The sequence below is a fragment of the Chlorocebus sabaeus genome, chromosome 15 (assembly GCF_047675955.1).
Source record: "Chlorocebus sabaeus isolate Y175 chromosome 15, mChlSab1.0.hap1, whole genome shotgun sequence".
Classification (NCBI taxonomy): Eukaryota; Metazoa; Chordata; class Mammalia; order Primates; family Cercopithecidae; genus Chlorocebus; species Chlorocebus sabaeus.
In genome coordinates, this window is record NC_132918.1 from 69,874,737 (window position 1) to 69,890,546 (window position 15,810).

The window sequence follows — 15,810 nt, forward strand, 5'->3', positions numbered from 1 at the left end:
TGAACAACTTAGTATTACCGCGGGGTGAGGTGAAGCAAATCTTCTTTCAACACGGTGGATCATAGGCCTCGCGGGCTACTGGAACTTTTGATTTTTTTCTCTTCCCGAGTATAACTTGGAGCTAAATTCTTTAAGAAGGAGACATACAGAAGACAAAATGTAACAAAAACTGTTGCTTCTCTTTGTTCGAGGGCTTTGTCTTTCTGATCTCATTTTGCCTAGAAATTTCGGAAATAAAGAGCCAATTAAAGCATGAAATAAATAAAGGGTGTGGCATTATTCAAACAATTCATGAGACTATGGTGGTAACAATGTTATATAACAATGGGGGAGGGCAGTTTTACTGCAACCTAGTTGTATCATTAACATTCAACTACTAGTGTTCCATTTTGAACAGGACCTCCAGGGGCTGTCCTACAGGCTGCATGATGATGGTAAAGAAGGGTTACCAAGAGATCGTGGCATTTATTTTTCTGGTTTTACACAAGGTAGGACAATGGAGGAGAATGTCATGATGACTTCACTGAAGGAAGAACATTTATTCAAACTTTAGATTATGTGATCCTGTGTTCCAGCTGACCTGAGAGGGCACACCGAGGCTGTTTCCAGGAACCTTTCCCATGTTTCACCATAGACATCCTCATTACCAGGATCTATACCTTTAAGCTGATGACTCAGTTCAAGAAAACAATTCATTCATATATTTATTTATTTAGCAATAAATAAATAATTTTCTTACTGGGGTAAGAAAATGAATGAAACAGAACCTCACAGGGCTCGGATTGGGCAGAAGTGAGTGAGGCCAGTGGTACAAGTGCAGGATCTGAGCCTGTCTTTATTTAAAATTTTGATGTATTGTTCATCATGAATAATTGTTGCATTAATTTTGATTTTTAAAATAGTGCATTAAAATATTTCTCCTGATTTACTGAGACTTTTTTTTTTCTTTTTGGCATCTCCTTAAACGTCACACCAGGGATGAGTGCCTCACTTTGCCTAAATCGAGTCCCTGCCCCACAATGCCCTCAGTGTTACCAGAGTCTTTTCAGAGAAGCAAAGTTCAAGTCAGAATGTCCTAGATGTTAAAGATAATTAATATATAGTAAAAGACTTGGGATCAGAGAGTTAGAGCCGTGGGCATGAGGGGAGGGAAAAATCAGGGAAGATTTCATGGGACGTGGTGGTACTTGAACCAGTTCATCAAAGATGGACCACATTTTGCCAGGGAATATTGGGACTGGAACGCCTGCTATTGTTTTACTTATTCAGCTACTTCTCAAGCTGGCTGTGCAGCCACCTGACCTAGCCCTGGATATTCTGATTCTGTCTGTTCATTACTAGTTCCTGGAACTTATTTTTGCTATAAGGGCCCCAGTGATTCTGGTCCCTAGCAGCTGGATAAGAATTCCAACCCTTCGGGAAAGACAGTTTCTTGGGGAAGATGACAGGGTCAAAATTATTCAATTCAAGTACACTCTAATTCACAGCACAAAACTAACTTTTTATTTCGTATCTTGGTATATGCCCATTTTTATCTACACTCTGCCTTTGGCTTACTGATGAATAAGGGAGACCGGAAAGGAAAAGGAACTATAGGTTGCCCTATGTTTCTCTTTCCTTCTATGTCATCATTTTCAAACTAAGTGGTTACAGAGAAGTATTAAATAACATAAGAAAAGACAGAGAAAGTTTCCTTGGTTGTTGCCTTCTTTTTGCGTTCAAATCAGGCTCTGGTTGGAATGGAAAGCATGGCAAACCCCATTTTGGGGCTGTCAGTGTCCTCACTTAGTCATTGATGTGACATGCTTACCTCATACTCAATTTGAGTTTTGCAGAACTCCCACACATTATGTGCCCACAGGGATTCTGTGCTCCTGGGGCATCAAGAATGCTATGTGTGAGTTGAAAAGTAAAGAATGGCAGCAGCTATGCGTGTTATCTGTATTTCCTCTGTTCATGCACATGCTCCATTGTCCCATCGACCTTCACTTACAAAAGTTCAAAGATAAAATTATTAGGAATTTCAATATGGTGACAACAAAGCATGAAACGAAGTGCCAGGCCCCAAGCACCAAGCCCTTTCCAGCACGGGTTGTATGCAACTGCACAGACCACATGCCCATGAAGCTGGCCATGGGGAAAGAACTTGATCCTTTATTGTGGTAGAATCCTAGGGCATGTTGGAGGTGCAGTAGACATTCTGGCATGGTTGGTTATAGCAAGGAGTACATAACATAACTAACATGTATTAAACATGTATTATGTTTCAGGTACTGTCCTAAATATTTCATATATCTTTTAAAGTTGTCAGAGGACCCTGTGAAACAGTATTAGTATGTACTTCATTTTCCAGATGAGAAAACTTAGGAAGGATAAAACTTAGGAAGATTAAATAATCTGCTCAAGCTCAGGCCTGGGTACTGGGTGATAGAGGGTATACTCTTAATCAGCTCATCATGCTACCTGTATGCGACACAAGGAGTTATTGGACAGGCACATGAGGCTGGAAAAGGTGAGCATGTTCTGGCAGTCATGAGACATCTCTCTAGCCCTTCCCTTAAGGAACTACTGTGCACTGGGACAATCAGAAGAGCCCTAAAGAAAACATGTATGTCACTGGCTACAAAACTCCCTAATCACATTCTCTTACCTTGTTTTCTAACTAGAGGTAGAAGATTCTGAGGCCCTGGGTGGGAAATGGTAAGCCACAAGCTGGAAGAGTCTTTTATCACCATGTGGAGGGGAACTAGAGCACACATGTTGAACTATTACTGAGATTAAGTGATCAGCTTCTTTTGTGTTAAGTCACTGAAAGGCAAGTGTTAATTTGTTGCATAATTGGTGCTCCCTTAACACACCTGTCAGCCAGGCCAAACTCTATCACAGCATAATCTTTTCCTCAAATAAATACAGGTAAAAGAATAAAATACACCTAAGTGCATTAATATGAATATAGGTTCAAAGCAAAATGTTGGGCTAAAAAATGTTCAGAGTGATAATTTTTTAAGTTGATATGTAATTTATGTACAGTAAAATAGATAAAACCTAAATGTTCGGTTCAGTGAATTTTTACATGTTCATACCCCTGTATAATCAACTCCCAGAACAAGATAGAAAATACTTCATATAAATGGAATCATACAATGTGTTTTCTCTTATGTCTGATTTCTTTCACTCAATGTTTTTGAGGTAAATCCACATTATTGTGTGGATTAGAAAGTTGTTCTTTTAAAATTTCTGTTTGATATTACATTATATGAACACACCACAATTTGTTTATTCATTCTCCAATTGGTGGACTTTTGGGTTATTTCCAATTTGGGACTATTATGAACGAAGCAGCTATCAACATTCTTGAACAATTATTTTTGTGGTACATGCACTCATATCTCCTGGGCATATGCATAGGAGTGAAATTAATCGTCATATATTTATCTGAGTTTTTCTATTAAAGCTCTCTGAGGTACTAGCACAATTATGAACAACTAGAAAATGGTCAGTTACCACTTGCTGACTTCTGTTCATTCTTACAGTTTTCACAAATAAAATATTCAAACTTATGTGCAGTCTAACTTGATTGAGTAAATATTCTTCAGTATCACAAATAGAAAATCCTCAAAGTGATCAATATTCAAAACTACTGTTGCCTTGTGTAGCAATTACAAGCTCTGCTTGCAGCTGCAAATCATTTTTATGAACTAAGCTATGCATTAAAGCCTACGTAAAAATGAAGATGCTGATAAAGTATACCAAGAAAAAGGTGAATGGTGGAAAGGAAGGTAAGAATACCAAAACATTTCTAAATTAAATCTTACTTTTCAGCTGTTTGAAAGATAGGTTTAAGACATGCTGAGTGATTGCTAATTGGACTGTAATAGCCTATGTTCATTGTGAGCACACAAAAGTACAGTACATTGTTAAATTCTTTGTCAATCACAGAATAAATCTAGTGGTTCAAGACACAGCTTCCCAAAACATGCCAATTAAGTGTCCTTCCTTTTTGAGTTATGCTTATATGCATAAAAAATGGAAATGTAATTGTTAAAATTTTGGGGAAAATATCCTTTTTTAAAGGAAAGGAATGAGGTAAATCTTACTCATTTTCATGGAATAAACTTTAATATATCTAGATATAACAACACATATAATAAAATGCTATGATTATGGGTTATTTTCAGATCCTTAAAATCCCTGAATGAGTCATATCTGAAGTGGCAGTCATAACTTCAGATTTACTTGCCTTTGTCAGTTATTTTAAATGAAATTCTCAATTTGAGGGCAAGATGGGTCTTACTGACATCTCCTATTTTCATATATTATAGCTCTCTTTCACAAATAAACTTGCCTTATCCTGTTTACAAAGTATTGCATAAAATGCTAGTCATAGCTCCTACAAACACAACTGTAGAACATATTTTGAACTTCTATAAATGATACATTTGAGGCAAACAAATCTACAGCTAGTACAAGAAAGGACTGAGTTTTCATTATGCAGATTTAGAACAAAACCCTGCACTGTAGTTCATACCAGATAATGAATAACAATAATTTGAGTTCCAAGTTTGTGTCCTTTCTAATCATGTGATTTGAGCATGTTACTTAGCTTCTATAAGCCTCGGTTTCCACAACTGGAGAAATGAAGAAAACCATCATACCTACCTGATAGGGATAGCATGAGGAATCTGTGGGAATAGATGGATAATGCTATGCATGGTGCCTGGCACATAGTAGGTGGCTCATTAATCTGATCCATCATTATTATTTTGGAAAAATATAATTTATGGTATTTGAAAACACAAAAATGGCAAAGGCAAAATTTTTATCTTGAAAGATACTTTTTTCCGAAATCAATTATTCAATAAATATTTACAAATATTTGTAACAATACAACTGCCTCCTACCTGGGCAGGCAATTCTAGGCTGTAGAGAGAGAAGAGGGGGCGAGAAAATCAAAATCTTTCACATTGTGGTGCTTGTCATTGAACACGATGTAAATTCTTTGAAATTTGGCAAGGATTGGGAGCACTCCTATCTTTGGCAAGGGTTGGGCACAAACTCAAACACATGTCTGAATTCAGGCTTGCAGAAATAATGTCTCTGGAGACAGACTCTTTTGCCCGTCTATGAGTTCAAGCCCTTAACAGTGTTTCTTTGGAGGAAATGACTCAGTTCCTAGAGAGACCTTTTAGTGAATATTTTCCCCGTAGCATTTCCTAACTGCTACTAATCTCTTAAGTTGGAATGCCCTTCTCTCACATCCAGCTCTGAGAATGCCAGGAATATTTTTTTTCCAATGCAGGAGAAACTATTCTAGAGTCATCTAGAGATTTCCAAATGTTGGATTTGGAGCCAGTCTGATTTAAGCCATGCTCATAATTACTTTTATGCCCTTACCTTTGTCATTTCTTCCCTGGTTCTCCTGTACACATGCATAAATGGAAGGACTAAGTAAAGCCTAAGATCCATCTCAGCTCTTACATTCTAAAAGTCAGTGCAATTCTACTCCCATTCAATGATCAGATAAAGATCTTTATTTTCTGGAGTGCTCCTTATTCCTTCTTAACAGTATTTTTGTGTTCATTATTAGCTAAACGAAGAAACTTGGGAATGTATGGGTTTAAGTTCCATTCCTAAAGGCAGCTTCTTTGGGGAAGACAGAAAAGCAGTTTCTTTGTTTTTCTGATGATTTTAATGCATTTTTTATTGGCAGGTAAGTCAAATGACAGGATGATTTTATTCATTAGTTTGAATAAACCACAGATTACCATCACTTTTGCTTTAATTAATTTAAAGCAAAATTAATTAATTTAATTTAAAGCAAAAGATTTACCACCACTTATGCTTTAATTAATGGCCAGAGGATCTGTAAATTCAGGTCATAAAATGTTCTTTGCTGGTATTTCTTTCAGTGATTCCTACTCATTCTTATACCCATTCATGAGATTTAAAATATCATAATAAAGTATAATCCTTCATATGAGGACATTTGAGATTTCTGAAGGTGATGATGGACATTTTCTCTCACTTACTTTTCTTTAACCCCTTTATCTATGACCATTAAAAAATGATATTGATTCAGACTGTTGGATTGATTGACATGAATGTGTCCCTGCCAGGAAGTGTCTCACTCTTATCATTTATATGCCTCCTCCTGGATTCTTCCTTTGGGCCTCAATGTGGTATCTGAAAAAAGGCTCTGTGGCTGCTGAGGTTAGAGGAAACACAGGCAGTGAAAATTGATGTTGAGTCAGTCACGTTATTGCCCTAAGATCCATTAGCTAACTTCCTTGTGTCCCAGCTTTTTTTTTTTTTTTTTTAACCTATAAAATGAAGAGATTCCCCCTCGCTAAGGAGATTAACTAAAAATCATACTTTTAAAATGTTGAGCAAATTGCCTGGATCTTGCGTGATCAGTAAAAATTAGTTTTCCTTGTCTTCTCACAAAGCTCCTTTTCCTTCACTTCTTTCTGAGTTAAAGCCATGCAGTTTTATGATTGATGGCAGAAATAAAGTGCACCTAAGAGATAGGCAGAGACCTGAGACCAAAATTTCCTCAAGAGAGGCAGTGGTGAGATTATGAGCTTATCTCCAATCCCCTGCTCCATGATTTACTATGTACTTGTAAGGGCTTGGAAAATCAGGTTGCCTATCCAAAGAAAGACCACGTGAAGAGAAGCAAAAAGAAATGTCTGCTGAGTGTTCATTTCTCTGAGTCTGTTTTCTCATCTGTAGCATGGGTAGATAGTTTCTGTCTTTTCTGCATCAGGAAATTAAATTATGAGGATCTAATGAGGTAAGGAATGTGAAAAACATCTCCCAAATGTAGAACATTCTAAAAAACATAATCCATTTTTATCTGGGAAAACCCACAAATACAAAATGAACCACAATGAAATAATGTGTCTTGACCTGAACAATCACAGATCGATCCTCCTACAAACCAGAAGCAAGACTGTGAATTTAAGTTACGCCAGTTCTGGTGTCAGAACTGAAACCAGTAGACCTCAACAGGTGAAATGTGACAGATGAGCAGTTTCCTCTTACGACTTTTAGCCACTAACTTAACCCAAACTCCTTAATTCTCAAAGTTCCCTTTTAAGAAAAAAGAAAAAAAAAAAAAAAAACAGCTATTTCTAAATGTGAGTCAGGAAAATAATTCGCTGAAAGCTGGACCCTGGACCCTAGTAGGTGCTATAAGCCATAACTTATGAAAGATAGTCACTCATAATTCATGCTGTAATGGGTGACAAGGACTATGGCTTGCTAACATAGCAATGGGTATTAGGAAAACCAGTCCTTGCTATTCCTCCAGCACAAGTTCAATTCTGCCTCAGGGTCTTTGCACACACCGTGCTCTCTACTGAAGCTCTCTTCCCAGATTCTCACATGGCTTCTCCTTCACTTCAGTGAGGTCTCTGATGGTCAGAGAGGACTTACCTTACCATTTTATCCAATAGAACAACCTCTTATCATTCTTTAGCCCACTGGTTATCCAAACATCGTCCTCCCTCTAGCAGTATGAGTATCACCTGAGAATTTGTTTGAAATGAAAATTCTGATCCCCTACTTAAGAATGCTGAATCAGAAACGTTGGAGGATGGGGCCTAGAAATCTGGATTTTAACAAATCTTCCGTGTGATTCTGATGCAAGTTGAAGTTTAAGAACCACTACTTTAGCCCTTTACTCTGTTGTACTACACAGTCCTTATTACCAGCTGACATTATATTAACTGTTTGTTTCTTCTCAGATTTATTGTCCAGCTCCACTGCTGGAATACAAGCTCTGTATTGGAGCTTAATTATGAGAGGGTATGTAGAGTCGCTATATTAAAGACTATATTAGAGGAGAAAGACTTGTTCACTAAGGTATCCCCAACACTCTTCAAAATAGTACCTGGCCTAATGGTGGCCCTCAAAAAGGACTTTGAGATGAAATAATGATTCGCCACTACAGCATTGGCACAGCCCATCAGAAACAAAATATAATGCAGAACACGAATATGGATGCAGCATCTAAATTTCTATCCAGGTGACAGGAACAGATGACCTAGAAGACTTTTGGGGCCTTCTTCAGGAATTATGTCTTTCATTTTATCAAATTTTACCAAGTTAGATTTGTTAAAGGTCCTGTAGTTTGCAAATGCTACACTTGGGGCCAGGACCCAAATCTCAAAGTTCTTGTACAGACCATTTACCATTACATTCAGAGTAGGGTTTCAGCAATGACTATAATGTTAATAGCATGGTGCCAAGAGATCATAAAAGTTTGGGAAAGATGGGGCTTTAACATATTTTCAGCAGTTTGTGTGTGTGTGTGTTTATTTACTTTGTGGATTCTTATTATCTTTAATTTGCTAATTTGTTTTGCAATCTCTAAGTTGAAAATGCTTTAGAATGCAGTAATTCCCAAGTTTTGGATCAGAAAGTCCTTTTTTATACCTTGAACAACCTTGGGAAACTAGTGAGTTCCACGAACACTGCTGAACTCACCAAATTTATAGACATTTGACTTTCCTCCTTGAGAAAACAGACAGTAATATGCTATCTGTGACTGTTATCAGTTAGCTTTTACTGCATAACAAAACCACTCCAAAAATTAGTAGCTTAAAATGGAAATCACTTGTTTTTCATGAATCTGTAAGTTAGCTCGACAGTTCATTAATTTGAGGTTGGAAAATCTATGGTCATCTCACTGACATGTCTGGTGGTTGGCAGACCCATCAGCCTTGGGGGCCCTCAGCTGGAATAGATCAGCCTTTTTCCTCATCGTCTTTTATCTTCCAGCAGAGTAGTCAGGGATTCTTACACAGTGGTCTCAGGGCCCAAATATCAGCAAGAGAGTGAACTCTAAAGAAAATGCACTATTCAAGTCTCTGCTTATGTCACATTTACTAAAGTTCTATTGGCCGAAGCAAGTCACATGTAGAATGTCCAGCTTTAAGAGAAGGAAAAATAGGCTCCACCTCTTCAGGGAAAGATCTGCAACGTCATGTTGCTAGGATATGTTTAGAGGCAGAAGCCAAACATTTGGCTTGAGAAGTTTAAATGAGAGCAACCATAGGCCTCTTTTATTCCTCTCTTGGAATTGAGTAACATCTTCAAAGGGGTTCTCGACTGTTGCTGGTTCTTTGCTCAGCTTAAGGGATTCATCACTATACCAGGAATTTTTCTGTCTCAAGATTAGCCATAGTGCTTCAGAGATTGGTACAAAAAGCTAAGAGCAAAGGCCTCTGTGTATGTGCAGTTGTGAGCTGGTCTCGGAAAAATGATGTCACATACTGACAGGTCGGGGCTTACCTTCATTTTATGTCACAAACATAGGAAAAAATAGACTGCGGCCAAATTATACAATGTATGTGTGCATAGAACAATTGTGCAGAGTGTAGTCACCTTATCACAGAAAAGGGAAGGACACGTGCTTTGATAATCTCAGTACAGTTGACAGTCAGTACACCTTGAGTGGGTAGCTTTTATCTCACCCATGCAACGTTTATTGAGGGCAAAGTGTCAGAGGCCAGGGTCTGAAAATGTCATGGTAGAGAAAGCAAAATTATCTCTTCCTTTGTGGGCCTTTGAGTCAAATGAGATAGAAATACATCTAAACGTATATCAAGACAGCCTGGGCGACAGACTGAGAATCTGTCTCAAAAAAAAAGTATATCAAGAGAGATATAAAGAGACATGTGTACATATATTTTATATATATATATATATATAAATGGAGGAAAAAAATGTGATAGATAAGAGAAGGCAATGCATGAAGGTATTTAATTTACATGAAATAGTCATGGAAGGCCTCTCTGAGAAAGTAACATTTCAGTTAGGAGTCAAGTGGAGCAGAATATATTATTATATATGTGATATATATATTAACATATCATTTATATATTGTCTATATATGTGATATATAAATGATTACTATATCATTATTTTGTGTATATATACATTATATATGATGTGTATATATACAAACATGTATACATATACATTACACTTACACACATATATAAATACACAAACACACACACATACACACACGTATATAAATGAAATAGAAACTGGAAGTAAATCAGAAAGGACAGACTAAAGCAACAGGTAACACATAATTAAATGATGAGAGAATACACCAGAATGTGGCCTGAAAAAGAAGAGAACTAACATTCAAATCATTGTGAAAAATATAAAACCCTTTATCCTGAAGCCCCATCAATGTTTCCCCATTTTTCCTCTTTTATCATATTGCTGGATTTGAGTGAAACATAGTTTAGAAGAACATCTGCTTTCAACTATCATCCTGTTCTACAGGCTGTGATTTCTAAGCAGAATAAAAAGCAGAAGGATTGCATAGACTCTGTCAAGTTAAAGATCACATTTAACCATTAGTTGATGCACTATTGGAAAAGGGGAGAACACATTTCATGGTGTTTGGTGGTGCCACATTCAGATTTTACAGCATATTAAAGTTAGGAATAACAAATACCACAATGTTTAGAATGAACACGTGGTCATGATTCACTGTGATGTGATAGTCCATGCATGTGTACTTCCTAATGACATGTGGAACACAAAGGAACAAAATGTTTCCTCTCTTCTTGTATCCTAGGTTGAGTTCCTCCTTTAGGGTTTCTTTATTTCCACCTTTGAAAAGGATCTTGACCCAGTGTGTAAAGTTCAGACTGCCTCACTCCTTTTCATTTGTATTTGTATTGCAAACAGAGTTGTAGGTCCAGGTTTCTCAGTCTTAGCACTATTGACATTCTGGGCTGCATAATTCCTTATTGTGAGCGCTGTGTTTTGCACTGCAGGAAGTTGAGCAGCACCCCTGGTCTCGACCCACTAGATACCAGTAGAACACACTTCCCCTGACCCCCTCAGGTTGAGGCAACTAAAAATGTCTCCACAAATGTCCCCAGGGGCTAGAATCATCCCCAAATGAGAACTTCCTGTTCTACCTTCTGTTGTCAGAAAATTTGAATTTTGCTGCTGCTGCTTAAATAATTTTCTAGATTAAGAATCTGATGTCTGGAATGTTTTAGCACCTTATAGAGAATAGAGAAAAACATGGAGCTTATTAATAACATATATCACTTAATACATTTCTATCCTAAAACAATTCAAATCAGAACCTCAATGTTTTCCTCAAAATAGATGAAAAGAAAACAATTCTGAAGTATGACATTTCAAGTAATATATTTGTCGCAAAATGCCCAATAGACAGAAATAAATGTACCAAAAATAAGGTTATTTTTACAAATATTGCTGCAAAGAAAAACAAAGCGCATTTACTAATTATGAATCATCTACAATTCTTATGTTGGCAGTTAGTCCCCAGAAATGTAGCAAAGGAAACTGATAATCTAGGAAATGCACAGTACCCCTAGAATACATCTGAATATTTTATAGTATCACCTTGCTCCCTTATATGGAAGTCTCTGAATACAGAGCCAGTGTATTTAAATTTGTAACTCTACACTTCTTCCTCCCTCACCCACATGATACTCTATTACTCAGTGGAAACATTGCAACATAAAACAATTCATCTTTTCAGAATACATCAGCACTTAAAATAGTGTGATCAGATTGAAAGGACTGTGAAAAGGTTCATTTTCTCAGGTTAGGGATGAGACCAAGTAATGCATACTTACTACTACTGCCAACATCATAAAATCATGAGAGCAAAATGGACCTAGTTTACCTACTGGATGTTAGCTACACAATGAGGATAAATTAGCAGGGAGTTTTTAATGTGCCTACATGACCTGTGACTAGTTAGCAAAATGTTTACCTCCGAAATAAAAGCCCAAGTCAGTGGAACATTTACAGGTCATTAGAAAAGATAAATGAAAAACCTGTCTGACCCTAACCTAGACTTGACTACACACACTCATTGCCTATGGGAAATAAGCGCAAATCAGACAGCCTATCAAACAAAACTCATGTATTGTTAAGAGGGTCCTCACTAATATGTTGCCGTTCAGGGAAAGAAGATGTGGAATAATGAAGTAAAGTGAGATTTATTTTAGTTTCCTCCAAATTCCTTTCTATTTAAAACATTTTCCCATCTGTCATTAAGAGTTATCACCTTGGCAATAGCAAATGAGAAAGCAAGACTTACAGGGTATGTGTACATACATGAATACAAGGCAGTTGGCTTAACATTGTGCTTGCAACCATATTTAATTGAACAATGAATATATTTGAGTAGAATATACAGCATTATGTATTTCACCTTCTATTCATTTGTAGCAACCTTTTGGTAAGTCATCATTCAATAAAATAAATACAATTTTCTCTGAAATGTGAATGATAATTGAATAGATAGTTGAGTCTCTTATACCAATATATGAAAGCTCAGGAGGCCAAAGATTGAATCGTTTCATTCCTTTGGAACATAAATGTAAGAAAAAACACTCTCTGAGACTCTAGAGCCAAACTCCAAACAAATGGTCCCTTATGTTCTCCATTGGTCTGCTTACTCTTGTTTCATTTATATTTCTTGTCAAGTCTAGTTATCTGGTTTCATGGACGCTTGTAGAGCTGAAACAGCAATCTAAGAGCAGGTTGAAAGAAGACATACGAGAAAGGATAAAATTTGGTTGAGCAGCAAGAGATGTGTTCTTGAAAATTAAGGTTAATCTGCTGTAATCCTGGCAGCAAAGACCAGAAGCTCTAAGGCAGTCACATACCTATTTTGGCTATTACACTACAGTATCATAACAGGTAATCAAGTGATCATAACTGTCAGAGAATCAGAGTTCTGGATTGTTTGGGCCCTCAAAGTCTACTCTGGCTCTCCTTCACACCCTTTCTTTATTTCTTTATCTGTCAAGTGGTCTTCTTATCTATGTTTTCATACCCCTGAAGAATGGGAATGGGTTATGTTCTGGCTCATCCAAATAACTGAGAAAGAATTAGACAAAGCCAAGGACAGAACCCTCTGGCACTCTACAAGCAATATCTACCCAGAATGGCACCCATCCATTAATCAACTCAACACATTTTGGTATTGCCTGGTAAGCCTGGCTAGTCCAATATCTATGCCTGTACCATTTCTCCAATTTACCAATCTAGTAGTCATAACAATAAAGGAAATAGTTAGCTTTACCTACTCTCAGAGAACTCGTGCTGACTTGTAAGTTTCACTACTATCTCTTCTCGGGATCTATGACTGTCCCTTCAGGAACACAGCCCGGAAATATTGTTCAGGTTAATAAGTTCATAAGTCAAAAGGCCATGCTTATTTATCCCTTCTGAAATCAAGAGGAATTATATGATAACTTCAATCAAAAGAAAAGCTAAGTGGTATTTAAAAGCCCCTTGTTCACATATATAAGAATAAAAATGATATATTTTAGAAAAGTTTTCATCAAAAAGGGATTAAAATGAAAGTGTCGCATCTGAGGTAACCTTCACTTGGGTGGAAAATTTACTTACCAAAGATTCATCATCACTTAATAATCATGCCAGTTATAGGAAGTAATTCTGTAGATTGTTGGTTCCCAAAATGTGGTCCCCAGACCAGGAGCGTCATATCACCTGAGAGTCTGTTAAAAATGCAGACGCTTAGACCCCACCGAAGAACTGCTTACAGAATCAGTATCTCTGAGGATGAGGCCCAGCAATCTGTGTTAATAAGCCATCCAGTTGATTCTAGGGCACACTGGAGTTTGAGAACCACTGTCACCGAAACTAAAATAGAATTAAGATTATAATGGTTAGCCTTCAAGCATTCCTAATATAAAGCTAATGGTAATGATGATGATGATAATTTTAATAGACAACATTTTCTGGCACTTACCTGTGCATGTAAGCCTTGTGCTAAGTACATTAGGCCCTATATCAATTAATTGTCAGTAGAGTCCAACAAAGTACTGCTATTCCTATTTTACAGATGAGATAATGAAATTGACAAAAATTAAGAAATTTGCCCAAGGTCAGCCATTACATTGCAGAGTTGAGATAACCATCCAGGTGTAGCTGATTACATACACACACCCCTCCACCCCTCACACACACACCCTCATTCTTCACTATGATGCCATGCTGCCTTCCAGAATCAAGAAAAAAAAAAAAACCTTCCCAACTTAAAATGCCTCTTTCCTGAGGACCTCATTAGGAAATATCCCCCTTGGGATGTTGGCACTTTCTCAGCAGCCAATTATCTGAACCTTCAGATTAATCCTGACCTTCTCTTCCAATCTCTTGGAGCTCTAGAGACAAAATTCCCATGTTAATATGAGATTAATTTTTCTCAAAAGTGAACCTGAATTTTTCATTCTTTCTTTATATACAAAAATGGGCCAGTGTCTTAATTATAAACTGGATTGAAGCTGAAAAGGACACTCACTGGATACCATCTGGATCTTTACTACTCAACGTGTAGTACCCAGACCATCAGTACCAATCTCATTCTGGAACATGTTAGCAGTGCAGAATCTCAGGTCCCACCCCCGACCTGCTGAATTAGAATCTTCATTTTAACAAGATCCTCAGGTGATTGCACACACATTGACACTCGAGAAACATTGGCTTATCTAGACATATCCTGAGGAAGATGAGATCCCAGGAAATTGAATGATCCATTCAGGGTCACAAATCCAGTTAAGTTGGAACTTACCCTCCCACTGAATATGTTTTTTTCTATATCCCTGCAGCTTTCAACAATGTTCCATAAAAATAATGTTACTGCTGCTGCTGTTGGCTAATGTTATTGAGCACTTCCTATGTTCTGGACATTGTGCTAATGACTTTATATGGATTATCTCATTTACTCTGTTACCACATTCTATGAATTCAGTACAGTTCTATTATTATCTCTTTTTTTTCTGATAGGGAAACCAAGGCCAGACAGATTTAAATACTTGCTGTAAGTCATGCAACTTCCAAGTGGTAAATCAGGGTTTAGAACCCATGTAATTTGACTTTGAAATCAGCCTGTACATACTGGCCTGTATGTGTATCTTTAATTTTTCTCACCACTTTCAAAACTCCTATCATACATCTCAATCAATCAATCAATCAATTAATCAATCATATATCTATCTAATTGTTTCGAGAGCAAAAAGTTTGTAAGACGGAGCCAGGCCAGGTGCAGTGGTTCACGCCTGTAATCCCAGTACTTCGGGAGGCTGAGGTGGGCAGATCACCTGAGGTCAGGAGTTTGAGATCAGCCTGGCCAACATGGTGAAACCCCATCTCTACCAAAAAGTACAAAAATTAGCTGGGTGGCGCATGCCTGTAGTCCCAGCTACTCAGGAGGCTGAGGTGGGAGAATCACTTGAACCCAGGAGATGGAGGTTGCAGTGAGCCCAGATCATGTCTCTGCACTCCAGCCTGGGCAACACACCCTGTCTAGAGAAAAAAAAAAGATGGAGTCATACTGCTTGATGTTTATTTTCCTTTTATCAATCTCAGTAATGGCAGTTCTTTTCTATAACTCCTTAGAAAAGAAAGCAAAAGGTCCCTTACCTTCCATCCCATCATCTCATCCCTTATAGCTCAGTTGTCCTGCCCTTCAGTCATCCTTCCCAACCCCTCTCTCGTCACCTCAGGAGCCCTGGTTTAGCAATCATTGTGACTTTGAGGTTGTGAAGTCCTTGCCTACTGAGTTGAAAAGACAAGAGAGTTGTTGATTCCCTACTTCAGGAGTGCTCAAAAGTTAGAGGGAAAAAAACATAGTTAGGAACAGTTATGACAGAGCCATATCTTAGATTAATGAATTGCTTTTGTGTGCTTTCTTGAAAACTTAACATGTAAGAGGTTATTTCCAGTAGCAACTTTTGCATACCAATCAACTTAACATCTGAAATG

The 15,810-nt window shown here is 37.5% G+C and overlaps 1 protein-coding gene across 1 annotated transcript in view; it reads right to left on the bottom strand.

Annotated features, from left to right (window-relative positions):
• Window positions 1-11,171: 11,171 nt before the first annotated feature.
• The window catches only part of LOC103241769 (uncharacterized), a 31,739-nt gene continuing 27,100 nt past the window's right edge, over window positions 11,172-15,810 (bottom strand). The window contains exons 5-6 of the mRNA XM_073023811.1: window positions 13,435-13,689; window positions 11,172-12,550 (exon numbers count right to left, since the gene is read on the bottom strand). The gene's annotated coding sequence lies outside the window, so the exon portion shown is untranslated. The remainder of the gene's footprint in view (window positions 12,551-13,434; window positions 13,690-15,810) is intronic.